This window comes from Pituophis catenifer, unplaced genomic scaffold (genome assembly GCF_029215685.1).
Source record: "Pituophis catenifer annectens isolate HBS135680 unplaced genomic scaffold, rPitCat1.0.hap2 SCAF_8, whole genome shotgun sequence".
In the NCBI taxonomy this organism is placed as follows: domain Eukaryota; kingdom Metazoa; phylum Chordata; class Lepidosauria; order Squamata; family Colubridae; genus Pituophis; species Pituophis catenifer.
Window position 1 is genome coordinate 29442164 of NW_027256888.1, and position 15990 is coordinate 29458153.

The 15990-nt window shown below is 46.8% G+C and overlaps 1 long non-coding RNA gene across 3 annotated transcripts in view; it reads right to left on the minus strand.

Annotated features, from left to right (window-relative positions):
* Window positions 1-15067, minus strand: part of LOC139320575 (uncharacterized) — a 53845-nt gene extending 38778 nt beyond the window's left edge. The window contains exon 1 of one of the 3 annotated variants that reach the window (XR_011600702.1): window positions 15047-15067. This is a non-coding gene — a long non-coding RNA (uncharacterized lncRNA). The remainder of the gene's footprint in view (window positions 1-15046) is intronic. The other 2 variants (XR_011600703.1, XR_011600701.1) reach the window with 2 other exon arrangements.
* Between the last annotated feature and the right edge of the window lie 923 nt (window positions 15068-15990).

Below are 15990 nucleotides of genomic sequence, written 5' to 3' on the forward strand. Positions count from 1 at the left end.
AACATTTGGAAGCTGTTGTTTTCACGGTAACAGAATGAAGATGCTGAAAGATAATAGTTAATAGTTCACTTTCTTAATTAAACAACTGTATACAAATATCCTCCATTTAGATTTGCAGAAATATATTTGTTTACCTTTGTATTGTGCACAACGTGTCAATTTTATTGAATCATACAGCTGGATCAGGATATCTAAACTTTCGCATGCCTATATCAATAATGCCTACGGTATATTGTTTTAAAATGATTAGCATATTGGAATTTACCAGATTGTCTCGAACTAGATAAATCTAAGTGTGGGTCCAGTAAATGTGGATCCACACCAGGGGTGAAATGCTCCCGGTTCGGACCGGATCGCCTGATCCGGTAGTGATGGTGGGTGGTTCAGAGAACCGGTAGCAAAAATCCCTGCCCCCACCACCACCATGCCCAGCTGAGCTGCACAATCATCAGAGGCTTTTTTTTTTAACTTTTAAAAGCATTTTTTCTACAACCTCTTCCGACAAAAAAAATGCTTTAAAAGTAAAAAAAAAAAAAGCCTCTGATGATTGCGGCTCAGCTGGGATCGTCAGAGGCTTTTCAAAGTATTTTTTTTCTGCAACCTCTTGGTCGAAGAGGTGGTAAAAAAAATGCTTTGAAAAGTCTCTGACGATCCCAGCTGAGTTGCCTGATCGGCAGAGGCTTTTCAAAGCATTAGAAAAAATGCTTTAAAAAGTTAAAAAAAAAAAAGTTGGCCATGCCCACCCAGTCACATTACCCCCCACCAAGCCACGTCCACAGTACCGGTAGTAACAAATGTTACATTTCACCCCTGATCCACACTATTTTAAAGACCAAAGAGACAAAGTGCTGTTTTAAATCCAGTGATATATTATTTTTCATACCTGATTGCAAAGTCTCTCAGCAGTGTAAAAATTTCTTTTTCATTAAAAAAAAAATATCCTCACAATGTTAAATTCTCATGTACTTTTAAACTCAGCAATTACATTCATTATAGAATTAGGAACATGAGATCTCCCTGTTTAATTTGAGCTCCAAATGGAAAATTTCTGAAGGCAAAGAAATGGCACCATCATGAGTATTAATAAATTGACTGGCATACACGTGGGGCTTACATCAGTGGTGGGTTCCTCCTGGTTCAGCCGGGCCGGTAGCGGTGATGATATGACGTCACCAAACCGGTTCTGCCCCCCCGCCCCCTTCTTACCTTTTCTTTGGCCCCACCCCCAATCTATTGCTGCCTCCTGAGTCCCAGATGATGGCTAGAGGGAAAAAAAACTTTCAAAGGGCCGCCCTACAGCTGATCAATGTTAAAAGAAAACAAATGAGTAGACCGGTGCCTGCAAAAATAAATGGGTAGACCCAGTGGTGGGATTCTACTTAGGTAGAACTGGTTGTTAAGTAGTTAAGCAGTTCGGAGAACCAGTTGTTAAAAGAAATCTTTTGTTTTTTTCCACTTTACAGGGTTAATCCTGTAAGGATTAATTACAACATTTGGTGTTGTTTCCTAGCCTAATCTTTATTACAGAAACTGCCTCTCCAGCAGTATGCCTAGACTTACTGTCACTTCCGGTTCCGGAGGCTATTTTTTTGCTTGACTTTCTTAAAGGGGAAGGGTTGTTTTAAGCTTTTTACACCGCTGTTGGGAGGAAATACTTCCCTGTTGGAGTTCTTCCAGCCAGGGTGCAATCTTCAGCACTTTGAAGAAATAATTGAATCCTTTTATGAATATGGACTACTCAGAGGGCTGAAAAAGTTATTTTTGACTGGTCCTCGCACTTTTGACCAGTCCTTGAACTTACGACTGTCCTCACATTTTACATTTTTTGCCCTATTTTATACCATGTTGAAGAGAAGCAGTAGTGAAATGAGTGACATGGTTGTTAAGAATGCTGCACAGGCATAAATGTGAGGATGGTCATAAGTGTGAGGACCAGTCAAAAGTGCGAGGGCCTGTCAGAAATGACTTTTTTCAGCCCTCTGAGTAGTCCCTATACACATAGCCATGGCCACCTGGTCACATGACCAGCTAGCCACGCCCACCCAGTCACATGACCTCCAAGCCACGTCCACAAAATAAGCCATGCCCACAGAACCGGTAATAAAAAATTTTAGAACCCACCCCTGGCTTACATGTTGTTATAATTAGTCATAATCAAAAAGAAAATTAACTATAAACTATAACTATAACTAACTACAACTATATCATATACTGAAATGATGAAAAATTAGGGTTATGCCACATTCTTAGCTCCAAAAATAAATCTCACTATATCTGTCTGTCCATCCATCCATCTCTAGATTAAAATTTTACTACTCTTTTTCCTAATGTTTTGAATGTCCCAAAAGTGCTTTTTCAGGAGGCAACTGGACTTGCTTGTTTTTTCTTTGAAGACATTTCACTTCTCAACCAAGAAGCTCTGACTGGATGGTGGGGAATGGAAGGATTTATATTCCTTGCAGAGTTGGTCATCTGCATCCTTTTAGAAGGTCTTTGAAGCACTTGGAGGCTTATCTGTGCTAATGATTCCTGTAGTCTGCAATTTTTTTCTGGAAATCTGTTCATTCTTCCACACCAGGGTGTTCATCCCAAATTGCATAGCTAAAAGCAATGGTGGGATTCAAATAATTTAACAACCAGTTCTCTGCCCTAATGACCATTTTGTATTTGTGTGTGTGTATGTTTGTGTTCCCCCACCCCGCACAACATGCATTGCAAATCCAGGAGCTCAGAAAAAGTTCCCAGAGAATATACAGTGCAGCAGACCCTCATGGGGGTCCCAGGAGACCCTGCATGGATGCCCTCCAAGTGCCCCGCTCACCCAGCATGCCCAGGTCCTCCTCGCTTGGCCTCATCTTGACTCTCTGGCTGATACCCACCACTGGCTGCACCACGTCAATGCAGGTAGCTGACTGGCGCGGACCTCAGCTCCTGTCTTCCATAGCTGGCCAGGGCCAGCCCATCTGGAAGGGCGCCACAGGTGGGGCATGGGGGAACGCTCCGGAGAACATGAGCTTGACCACCCAGTACACGGTGTGCATCTTCCACAAGTACCTGAGTGAGAAAGCCCAAAGCCACTACCTTGAGACCATGGACAAGGGGGCGCTGTGCTCCATGTTACACTCTTTGTACACCAAGGCGCGCTCCAAGAGCAGGCAGCACTACTCGAGTCATCGCTCATCAATATCCACAGCTCGCTCAACTGTTACCTCAACAAACCTCCTTATTGCCACACCCGCGACTTCACCAAGGATCCAGAACTGTGCACCGCTAACCTGACTGGCCGCCATCATCCAGAAGCTGGAGGAGCAGGGCGCTGAGTTGGTGGTGCAAAAGCAAGCCATTACGTGCACTGATCTTCAGAAGCTCTACACCTGCAAAGTGTTCAGCACGCAAAGCTCCTTCGGGCTCCTGAACAATGTTTGCTTTGAGACGTGCATGTACTCTTGCACACGGGGCTGTGAGAACCAGCATGAGCTGGAGGAGGACTCCTTCAGATTGGCCATGGACAAGGACAGGTGCAAGTTTGTCTACTTTAAGGCCCTGGGGCCATATCATAAGTCACACTCATCATCTTGGAGCAAAAAGCGTGCCAAGAGCAGCAACGAGGAGAATTTGCCACACATGTACGAAACCAGCATGGAGTTCTGCCCTTACGCCAGTTTTGTGTAATATGTGGGGAAGCGTAACTCGTTCTGTAAGGCCTTTTTTGTGAATGCATGGGATGGGGGATTAGTAATAGCAAAAATAGAACTGCTTGATTATCCTTTTGGAATTACAGTCTAGTATTATGTAGATCAGTTCAGGAGTTTTCGGAGGGTGGAAAATGCTGGCCCCTGAGAATGGTTTCATTATTGCTCCATAAGAACATTATATTCTATCTTTATTATATATATATAAAGTAGGAAGCCTCCATCATGGTAAATACTATTAGTGTCTTCCCCAACAAAAAATAACATGGTGGCATAGTTGTTAGAATGCAGTTTTGCAGGCTAACTCTGCATTCCCACTGCCAGGGGTTCTATCCTGACTGACTCAAGGTGACTCAGCCTTCCATCCTGCCAAGGTCCGTAAAATGAGAACTCAGATTGTTGGGGGCAATATGCTGACATTTGTAAACCATTTAGAATGGGCTGTGAGGCACTGTGAAACTGTATATAAGTCTAAGTGCTATTGCTATTCAAGGCATTAACATGCTTCCTTGAAAATGTGAAAACGAGGGGATTGAGGGGTTTTCTAACAAAATTTTTAGTCAAATTTTTAAGGGGTCCTAGGGAGGGGGAGGGTCAGATTGGAATTCAGGCTGTGGGTATGGGGGATAACCCACAAGGGGGAGGGTCGGGTCTGGCAGTGAAGCGTGGCATGGGGGATGGGGGACCCGGGATCGAGGGGGGGGGTTAGAGCTTGTCCGGATAGTTTTTTGAACATCAGTACTGTAGGTGGGAGGGGTAGATATGGCGGGAGCAGGGGGCCATATCGTGTTAGGGGAGTGCGCACTCGCTGTCTACGAGCGGTGGCGTGCTCCGGCCCCCAAGGCTCTACTCGCTCCTCAGGTTGCATAGACCCTCAGGACCCAGGCCTTCGGCTGATGCTGTGCAATGCCAGGTCCGTAGTAAATAAAGCCCCCCTCATCTGTGATCTTGTGCAGGAGGGGGGTGCGGACCTGGCAGGTATTACGGAGACCTGGTTGGGCCAGGAGGGGGGGTTCCCCTCGTTGAAATGTGCCCGCCAGGTTTCCAAGCATTCCATCAGCCGAGGTCACAGGGGAGGGGCGGGGGGGGTAGCGGTTATCATTAAAGAAGGTCTGAGACCGAGGGAGGCCACTGTTCCTCAGACGGCCGGCTGTGAATCCCTTTTTGTGAAATGGGGTCATGGGGTTCAGATGGGTTTGCTGATCACGTACCTGGCTCCCTGCCACGTGGCAACAGCCCTGCCCGAGCTACTCAACATCATCACCGCGGTGGCGGTTGATACCCCTAAGCTTATGGTCATGGGGGATTTCAACCTGCCGTCCATGGGTGAGACGTCAGAGATGGCTCGGGAGTTCATGGCTTCCATGACAGCTATGGACCTGACCCAGTTAATTCATGGCCCTAGCCACACAGGGGGAAACACGCTGGATCTGGTTTTTGTCTCTGGACAGTGGTTGAGGGATCTTGATATAGGGGATATAGTTACTGAACCCTTGTCATGGTCAGATCACTCTCTCCTTCGTCTCGACTTTCGAACCGCTGCACCCCGCCGCAGGGAGGCGGAGCCGGTCAGATGGTTCCGCCCCAGGCGCCTGATGGAACCTGACAGATTCCAGACGGAGCTTGGGCCATTTCCTGAGGTTCTGGCACACGCCTCGACTGGAGACCTGGTGGCCGCCTGGGATAGGGCGGGTGCTGGTGCTCTGGATCGGGTCGTGCCTTTGCGGCCTCTGACCCGGCGCCGATCTCAATTGGCTCCTTGGTTTACCGAGGAGCTGAGGGAGTTGAAGCGCCGGAAAAGACGCCTAGAGAGTAGTTGGAGGGCCAGTCTTCTTGAATCTGACCGGACACTAGTAAGATCCCACATTAGGAATTACTTAGTGGCGATAAAAGCAGCGAAATGTAGTTATTTTGCTGCTCTTATTGCGTCATCAGATAATCGCCCGGCCGCCCTCTTTAGGGTGACCCACTCCCTGCTCCACCAGGAAGCGCGGGAGGACCCCTTGGAGGGTAGAGCCGAGGATTTTGTTCAGTATCTGTATGACAAAATCACTCAGATTTGGGAAGATTTGGACTCCGACTGGGTAGTCTCAGGGGGAGAGACAGGGGCAGGTCTTGAGAATGTTATCTGGGATGAGTTTGATCCTGTGACCCCTGAGGACGTGGACAGGATTCTGGGTAGACTGAACGCGACCACTTGTTTATTGGACCCGTGTCCTTCCTGGTTAGTACTGCTTCCCGGGAAGTGACACGAGGCTGGCTCCAGGGGATTATAAATGCTTCGCTGAGTGAGGGTGACTTTCCCGCCGCCTTGAAAGAGGCGGTGGTGAGGCCTCTCCTCAAGAAGCCTTCCCTGGACCCGGCAATGTTGGTAAATTATCGTCCGGTCTCCAATCTTCGCTTTGTTGCGAAGGTTGTTGAGAGTGTGGTCGCGCAACAGCTCCCCCAGCACCTGGATGAAACGACGTATCTGGATCCGTTCCAGTCGGGCTTCAGGCCCGGGTACAGCACGGAAACGGCATTGGTCGCGTTGGTTGATGATCTCTGGAGGGCTCGGGACAGGGGGTGCTCCTCTGTCCTGGTCCTGTTAGATCTCTCAGCGGCTTTTGATACCATCGACCATGGTATCATGCTGCACCGGTTGGAAGAGTTGGGGGTGGGAGGCACTGTGTTGCGGTGGTTCTCCTCCTTTCTCTCTGACCGGTCGCAGTCTGTGTTGACAGGGGGACAGAGGTCGACCCCGAGGCCCCTCATATGTGGGGTGCCGCAAGGGTCGGTCCTCTCGCCTCTCCTGTTCAACATTTATGTGAAGCCGCTGGGCGAGATCATCCGTGGTTTCGGGGTGGAGTACCATCAGTACGCTGACGACACTCAGCTGTACATCTCCACCCCGGATCACCCCAACGATGCCCTTGAAGTGATGTCCCAGTGCCTGGAGGCCGTACAGATCTGGATGGGGAGGAACAGGCTCAGGCTCAACCCATCCAAGACTGAGTGGCTGTGGTTTCCGATGTCCCGATATAGTCAGTTGACGCCATCACTGACTATTGGGGGCGAATCATTGGCCCCCACGGAGAGGGCTCGCAACTTGGGCGTCCTCCTGGATTCACGGCTGTCTTTAGAAGAGCACTTGACGGCCGTGACCGGGAGGATTTTTCATCAGGTTCGCCTGATACGCCAGTTGCGTCCCTTTCTGGATCGGGACTCTTTACGCACGGTCACTCATGCCCTTGTCACCTCCCGCCTGGACTATTGCAACGCTCTCTACATGGGGCTCCCCTTGAGGAGCACCCAGAGGCTCCAACTGGCGCAGAGTGCGGCCGCGCGGGTGGTAATGGGAGCGACATGGCGTTCCCATGTAACACCTCTCCTGCGCGAGCTGCACTGGCTCCCGGTGGTCTTCCGGGTGCGCTTCAAGGTTTTGGTTACCACCTTTAAAGTGCTCCATGGCTTAGGACCCGGGTACTTGCGGGACCGCCTACTACCACCAATAGCCTCCCACCGGCCGGTACGCTCCCATAGAGAGGGGCTCCTCCGGGTGCCGTCAGCCAAACAATGCCGACTGGCGGCCCCCAGGGGGAGAGCCTTCTCTGTGGGGGCACCTACTATCTGGAACGAGCTCCCCCCAGAGATACGGAGGATCCCGGATCTGCGCACCTTCCGCCGCGCCTTAAAGACCTTACTATTTCACCAGGTCGGCCTGGCCTAATTTTCCCCCTCTTTTATAAAAGATTTTTAAAATTTTAAATATCTTTTAGTATTTATATATTCAATTTTAAATTGGTTTTAAAAGTTTGGGGTTTTAAATTTGTCAGGGCCAAAATTATTTAATTTGATTTTATTCTATTTTTTAAATTTTGTATTGCATGTGTTTTTATTGTTTGGCTGTGCACCGCCCTGAGTCCTTCGGGAGTAGGGCGGTATAAAAATCTAATAAATAAATAAAATAAATAAATAAAAAATAAAAAAAAATCTAAACTACATGAAGATGCATTTTTGCTAGAAGCCAAAAGATATTGGGATAAAATGTAAGCAATATAACGAGAGTCTGGAAGGAAGAGCTTATAAAGAAAAGTTAGAGATACTATGTCAAGACTGATCCGCTTTTGAAACTTTTATCGCTATTCAACTTGCTAAAGAACTGTGGGGAGGGAAGGGTAAGAAAGAATGCAGATGCTCCAGGGATAGACCATGAGACCCAAGAACCCACCAAGGTCACTGATGCAGGTGTCTGACAAGTGAACTGTTCTCAAAATAAAAGGACAATTCATAATTGGACATTATGACCCGATCCAAAGGGTGAGCGGAGAAAACAGAGCAGCCACTGGTGTGAGAGGAAGGAGCTGCAGCCAGGATCTCCCTCCTTGAAGGAGCTGTGGCAGGATAAAATGGGAAAGGCTGTGAAGGCATTCGTTCTGATCCCACTGGGGGTTGCTGTGACCCAAGGATCAAAGTTGGAAGCCAAAAAACGTGGATTAGGAAGAGCTGGTAGATGAAGTACCTGACCGTATCCTGCAGCTGAGGGAGAGGTTTGTTAGGATGGAGGTGCAAGGTGTGGTGTACCTGGTAGCCCTGGGACCAGGAGCGGGAGCTGGCCAAGCCCAAGCCTCCACAAAACCCTCACTGTCACAGCCCCAACTCACAACATTGGGGTTTGTGGCTCAGACTGCGAGTCCCCCCAAAAAACCATCCCTCCCCAGATAGCCCTGAGAAAACCCCAAGTGCCTCAGGGTATCACAGGACTCCAGGCACAAGTGATCCTATAGGTGGTGAGGTGCCGCTGGGTTACATGCTGGTTACAACCAAAACCCCCATCTCTTGAAAGCCACATTCGACAGGAGGCCAGAGAAGTTAGTCTACTTCCTGAGCCAAGTGTGGAGCCACATGGACTGGTAAAGGACTGCCTATCCAGATGATGTCACATGCATGAATGCCATCACTGCGAGCCTGAAGTGGAAGGCTGCAGACTGGGTGGTGTTCCTCCACAATGAAGGAGCTCTTGAGTTGGGGAATGTTGATGTCTTCATGGAGGTGCTTTGGACCCAATTCAGGGACCACTCACAGACCCACTGAGCAGAAGCAGAGATTTGGACCATAAGACAGGGAACCAGGTCAGTGGCTGAATACATTTGAAAGTTCTGAGGCCTGGTGGGGAACCTGAGAGGCTAGCCAGAGCAATTGCTGGTCTACCAATTTCAAAGTAGGCTGAATCAGGAGCTGTACCAAAACTGCCTGCCCCAAGGAATCCTGGATGAGCTCCACGCATCGTACCAACTGGTGACTACAAGTAGAGTTAGACCTGATGGAGTACAAGCATCATGCTGGGCTCGAGAACTGACTAAGGAGGAGCCAAGGGGATGCTCACTGAGACGGAGAATCCCGGTAACCCTGCCTTGACTTCGAGGGAGACCCACGGCGCCCAGCAGGAGCCAGTTTCCAGTGTGGGAAGGAGGGCCATCGGGCCGTGACTTGCCTAGTGCCACAGACGGTGGCAGCCCAGAAAGCCGCTAGCCAACCAAAGGCCAAGAAAGTGCCAAAGAAGGTGAAGGAGAAGATGCAGATGGCACATCAGATCATGGAGGTCTCTCCCCAGTCCAGCAAATGGGAGGAAACTCTGATCCCCAGCAAATCCAGCCTGGTCTTCTAATGAAAGAGACCCAATAGTAAGTAGAGCCATCACCCCTTTCACTGACTAAGTGGAGATTGTCGTGCCCCACTCAGGAACCCAGGGAGGTTTCACTGCCCTAATAGAGTTGGGCTGCACCCACTGTTTGATCAGCTTACAGACAGTTAAAATGTTGGGAATAATAGTAAGGAGATTGAGACAGCCTATGAAGTTTGAGCAAACTGATGGCTCAATCACAGGGGGGAGGTGATGCCTGCCACATGCCTGACAGAGCCAGTGAGCATGAGAGCAGGAAGCCACAAAGAGACTATCTGATTCAAAGTGGCCCCATAAAGGCAGAGACCATAATACTGGGATTCTCATGGTTGAAGAAATAAAACTCAGTGATGGATTGGGGAAGGGACCAGTGGCACTTAAAGGAGGGAATGAAAAAACTAAAGCTAGTAGGAAAGATGCACAGAACAGGCCAGGCGTGGCTGAGAAAGGAAAAGAGGACTGAGCCAATGAACACCCTAGCAGAACCTGAACCAGGAAAGCTATCCATCCCAAGACAGTACAGGGACCACACAGAAGTGTTCAGTGAGAAGGAGTCCGATATACTCCCTCCCCATCATCCCATGGACTGTGCGATTGAGATATTACTGGGGGCAAAGCTGCCTAAGCCAAAGATGTACTAATAATAGCCTTTATTATCATTGTACATCATGTATACAAAGAAATTGATTTAGCCTCTACTGGTGCAATCCATAACAGAAAATACAAGACAATACAATTCCCAATTTATACAAGTAATTGGGGAAAGAAAAAAACTAGTCATACATTTCCATATGTACGTGGAATGATTGTGATTGTATTTAGGAGTCTGACAGCCCATGGGTAGAAGCTGTTTTTAAACTGTTTGTCCGGCTGGCTATATGTCAATGTCTTCTGCCTGATGGTAAAAGTGAAAAAAGACACTGGCCAGAGTGTGAATCATCCCTAAGTATCTTCCTTACTCTGCTGAAACAGCGAGACCTGGTGATGTCATCCAGTGGTGTTAGAGGGCAACCAATGGTTTTTTGTGCCAAATTGATTACTCTCTGTAGTGTCTTCTGTCCACAGCTGTTAAACCAGTGTACTATACTGTTATACAGTATGGGAGGACACTTTCTATTGTGGACCGATAGAAAGAAGTAATCAGCTGTTATTCCACCTGATTTTTCTGCAGGACTCTAAGGAAATGAAGTTTCTGTTGAGCCTTACTATCCACCAGGGATGTGTTGTTTTTCCAGGTGAGATCTTGACTAATGAGCACTCCCAAGAATTTAAAAGAGGAAACCCTCTCCAGATGGCCCCCGTGATATACAATGGGGCAGGTTCCTCTCTGTGCTTCCAGGAATCCAGTACCATCGCCTTTGTCTTGCTAGTATATAGATGTAAATACTAAAGATGTACATGATGACCCTGAGGGAGATGGAGGAGCTGTGGAGTTTCATGGATAAGAATCTGGCTATAGGATTCATTTAGCTGGTGAAATCTTGAATAACAGCCCCCATACTTTTCAAAGAGAAGAAGGATGGGTCCATGAGACCGTACATGGATTTCTGTGGGATTAATGATGTTTGCATCAAGAATATGTACCCTTATGAAGGACATGTTGGGGTACCTGTCCAAAGGGAAGGAATTTATCAAACAATTTGAGGGAAGCATATTACCGAATAAGAATTAAAGAAGGAGATGAGTGGAAAACAGCGTTCAATTGCCCCTTGGGATGCTACCAATTCCAAGTGTTGTCTTTTGGACTGCAGGGGGGCCCATCCATGTTCATGAAACTGATAAACGAGGTGCTGCACAAGCATTTGTACCTGGAGGACATCCTTATCCCGAAACAATGAAGGAGCATGTGAAGTTAGTGCGTGAGGTGCTCCTAGACTCTAAACTCTATGCTAAGCTATCAAAATGTGATTTTCATAAGACTACCCTGGACTATTTGGGGTACTGAATATTAAGCAAGGTGGTAGAGATGGACCCTGGGAAGGTGAAAGCAATATTGGAGTGGGAGGTTCCCCCGGATTAGAAAACAGCTGCAAAGTTCCTTGGGCTTTGCCAATTTCTATAGACAGTTCATTCCATCATTCGCCCAGATCGCTCTACCAATCACAGAGCTGCTAAAGACCGGAGGAGAGGGAATGAAGCCTAAGCCTCTGAACTAGACTATGGAATACCAAATGGCTTTTGAGAAACTCAAGTGGTTGTTTGTGGCAGAGCCAGTGCTTAAACATCTGAACCCAGATGAACCATTTGTCATCCAAGCCGATGCCAGTGATGTGGCAGTGGAGACTATCCTACTTCAAAGGAACACTGAAGGGAAGCTGCAGCCCTGTCCCTACACATCCCGTAAGATCACCAATACAGAATGGTGGCAGTGTGGGAAAGGAAACTTGTGCTGTTCAATGGGCACTATTAACAGTGAGGCAGTTTTTGCAAGGTAGTAAGAGCCAGTTTGAAATATGGACAGACCACAAGAATGTGGAGTCCTTGAGGACACTGAGAAAGCTGTCTCCAAAACAAGTACGATCAGCTTAGTACTTCAACTGATTCAATTTCATGCTTAAGTACTTGCTGGGGAGGGGGATTTCTTGGCAGATGCACTCTCCCAGACGCCCCAGTACAAGAACACCCAGGAAGAGGTAGTCAACTCTATCATCCCCTCCAAGTAATTAGTATCCCAAACCTCTGAGTAGTATTGATCACAAACCGCTCCCCCATGACCCTACGAAGGGTTGGCGTGACAAGTAAGGGAAGCCCTACAGGAATATGAGTGGTTCAAAGCCTGTTTGAGAACTCAAGTCTTATAGTGGAGTCATGATGTGAAACCGGTTGGTCACTTCAACTTTGTACAAACCTGGCTAGGAGGCAGTTCTGGTGGCCCAAGATGTGAAAGGACATAGAGAGCTATGTGGTGAGCTACCCGGTGTGTGCGTCCATGAAGCAAATGCCAGGAAAGATCCCTGATTTACTGCAGTCGATGGCTAACCTTAGCAGGCTTTGGGAAGAGATCACCATGGATTTCATCATGGAGTTGCCAGAGAGTCGAGGGGCACTGTGATTTGGATAGTAGTCTACTTGTTCTCGAAGTAGGCTCATTTCATCGTGTGCTCTAAACTCCCCTCAGCCCAGAGACTAGCCAAGTTCATGCAACATATCTACTGGCTGTGTGGAGTCCCGAGGCAGATCATTTCAGATCAGGGGGCACAATTCACAAAAGTCTGGCAGGAGTTTTTGAAGCTGATAGGTTCCTCCCAGGGGCTTTGTTCAGTGTTCCATCCAAGCATTAATGGATGGCAGAACAGGCCAATGTGATGGTGGAGCAATATTTATGTTGTATGTAAACTATCAGCAAAAGAACTGGGTGGAACTTTTGCTGTATGCAGAGGTGGCCTGCAACAACTCAGTTCATAGCAGCACTGGATTTACCCCATTCAAAGTGAATACATGGATGGAGTTTGTACCCGTGCCTGAATTCCCAAGCAAGCCCCCCTCCTCAGTAAAACCGACAGTAGATGAACACCCTAAGAGAAGCCTGGGGAAATGTGCTGAAAGCTTTAGGGAAAGCAGGGGAATCGCAAAAGAAACAGGCAGATCGGAGGAGGGCTCCACAAAAGGAGTTTAGGATTGGGGATAAAGTATATTTATCCACAAAGTACTGAAATTTAGCAACTCTGAAGGAAACTGGGCCCTAAGTACATAGTTTTCCCAGTGGTGCGCATCATAAACCCAGTCACAATGGAGGTAAAATTGCCAAAAATGCTTGGGAAAGTCTACCTGGTGTTCCACTGAACTTTGGAACCCACAGCTCCAATTTAAGACAAGCAGAAAGCAAGCCTCCAGCCCCCATTTCTGTGAAAGGGAAGGAACTCCAGAATGAAGAACTACCATGTTTCCCTGAAAATAAGACCTGGTCTTATTTTCTTTTGGGCCTCAAAGTAAGCACCAGGTCTTATTTTGGGGGGATGTCTTAACCGCTTACCTTAGGACCACCGCAGCCAGGCTTCCTACGCCCTGACATCTGTCACGCCGCTGCTTGACTTCTGCGGCCACTTGTGGCCAGACACTGTATGGCTCATCATGCCAATGCCCTCACACACAGCAGGAGGCACAATTGCACCATTGTGCACATGAGCAGCAGCACTGTTGCGATGTGCCATGTGGGGTCCTGCCACAATCAGCAGGACCAGTGCAACGTACTATGTGGGGTCCTGCTGTAAGCAGCGGCATTGGCGTGACCAGCCTTGCAGCATCCTGCCATGAGTGATGGCACCAGTGTAATACAGCCTCCTGCTGTGAGCAGTGGTACCAGCGTGATGAGCCATACAGCCTGCCATGAGCAATAGAACCAGCACGATGGCATCCATCCACAAGAGACTGCAGAAGAAGTCAGGAAGTGGCGCAACAGATGTCGGGATGTGAGAGGCCAGGATCTGGCAGTCCTAAGGTAAGCAGGTGCAGAGCGCATGGGGCAGCTCCATCCCCCCACCCCTACCCTAGCTTGGTTTTTATGCACGCACCTCGCCCCACCTTGTACAACCAGATGGTGGGTGGGGCTTAACTAGGGCTTATTTTGGGGGATAGGGCTTATATTTAGTGCAGGCATGAAAATCAGGCTAGGACTTGTTTTTTGGGTAGGTTGTATTTTCGGGGAAACATGGTATGAAAAAGGGAATATCTTTCAGAATTTAGGCACCATTTTTTAACTGGTTGTTTACATTGCTTTTTAACAGCTATCTACCAGCATACATTATAAAAATGTTTGTCCATAATTCCAATGCCTGTAATACTGTAAGGACCAGTTTCTCCCCCTCTTCCAAGAAAGTACAAACTCTTGAGAACTTTGTATTTCAAAAGGAACCTTTTATTGAAAGGGATGAGAGCAAGTCAAAACTCAAAGCAGGCTCTGGGGTCCCTCAGGGCATGCAGTTCAGGATAAAGGAAATTAGGAACCCTGTCCCCACCTTCCCATGTGGATTCTGACCAATCCGCCGGTGTAAAGATGAATTGTACCATCCTCTCTGAGAAACAGCTACAAAGAGCTTCTCAGAGTCATTTTTACAATCCACTCGTTTTCCCCTTCCCCTTTCATTTCCCAAGGTGTGAGAATTCTCCAGGCATTCCTGGCGCCAGGCAACGGTTATAAATCAGGTTAACATTTATACAAAGAGGACCAGGCAAGAAATTGGATACTTAGGACACATAGGAAAAGAACTAAATGTGACAACTCCAAATCCCCCACCTTCTTCCACGAAGAATGGCAGATACACGGATCTGATAAATACAGCAATTCCATACCATAACATTTCCCCCATCCTATGAGGGAAAGAAAAAATGTGGAGGAGGAAAATGTGTTCCTTAGATAGTATATGAACAAGAAAATAATTTGTTTTGCCAGGAAGCCAGGAAAAGTAATAGAGTGAGAATTTATAGAGGACAAAGTCAGTCCCTTAAAAAAAAGCAAACTACATTGTGGCTGATTAGCATAAAATCAGACTATTTCTAACTTCACTGGCCAGATTAGACATAACCAGTTTTTTAAAAATAAAAGGAATCTATTTTTAATAATGTCTTGAGTCATATCATACTCTAAGACAAAAAACAAATCAATTGTAGCTTAGCATGCTATAAACCCAAAAGTTACTTAATGGTTACTTGTCTCATAAGAACTCCTGTAACTGAATTGATTGAACAAGCTTACCGTGGTAAGTATGCAGGCAACACAGATGTAATATAGTTTATTAAATAACATACTAGGAAGCCTGGAATACTCCTGCCATCACCTTCTGGAGCACCTGTCTCTTGGCCAATCAAAGGGGACGATGAAGAAAAAAAGATTGAAGACTTTCCAGCTCTGGAAATTCTGTTCCCAAAATAGTCTCAAGCTAAGTGCCTCTTTGCTTCACACATACTTTCCTGTTCACTTCCCTGGGTTGTGCCAATTTCCCTTTCTTCATTTGATTTAACAGTCCATTAAATATTACACACTTTTGGGGAATCCCTATTGCACTTGCTCTTTTGTTTTATCTTGGATTGAAACTTCCTTTCATTTAGCAGCAATGTTTCTGTCATCAAGGTACAGCTATTGAATGGCTTTTATTCCTTCAAAGTAGAGGTAGTCCTCGACTTACAACAATTCATTTAGTGACTGTTCAAAGTTACAACGGCTTTGCAAAAAGTGACTTATGACCATTTTTCACATGATCATTGCATCATCCCCATGGTCATGTGATCAAAGTTCAGACGCTTGGCAATTGATTCATATTTAGGATGGTTGCAGTGTCCCAGGGCCATGTGACTACCTTTTGTAACTTTCTGACAAGCAAAGTTAATGGGAAAGCCAAATTCACTTAACAACCATGTTACTAGACAACAGCAGTGGTTCACTTAACAACTGGTTGTAAAAAGGGACAAAATTCATTTAACAAATGTCTCACATAACAATAGAAATTTTGGGCTCAATTGTGGTCGTAAATCGAGGATTACCTGTTAATAACCTGAAATAGTTTGTTGGTCCTTTGATGAAAACTCATGATTTAATGAAGTAGGAAAAAATATAACTTTTATCATTGTCAGCACATTTAATGGCATTAGATTCATTGAACTATATTTTAAAAAATAACTAGATTGTACACACATACTGTT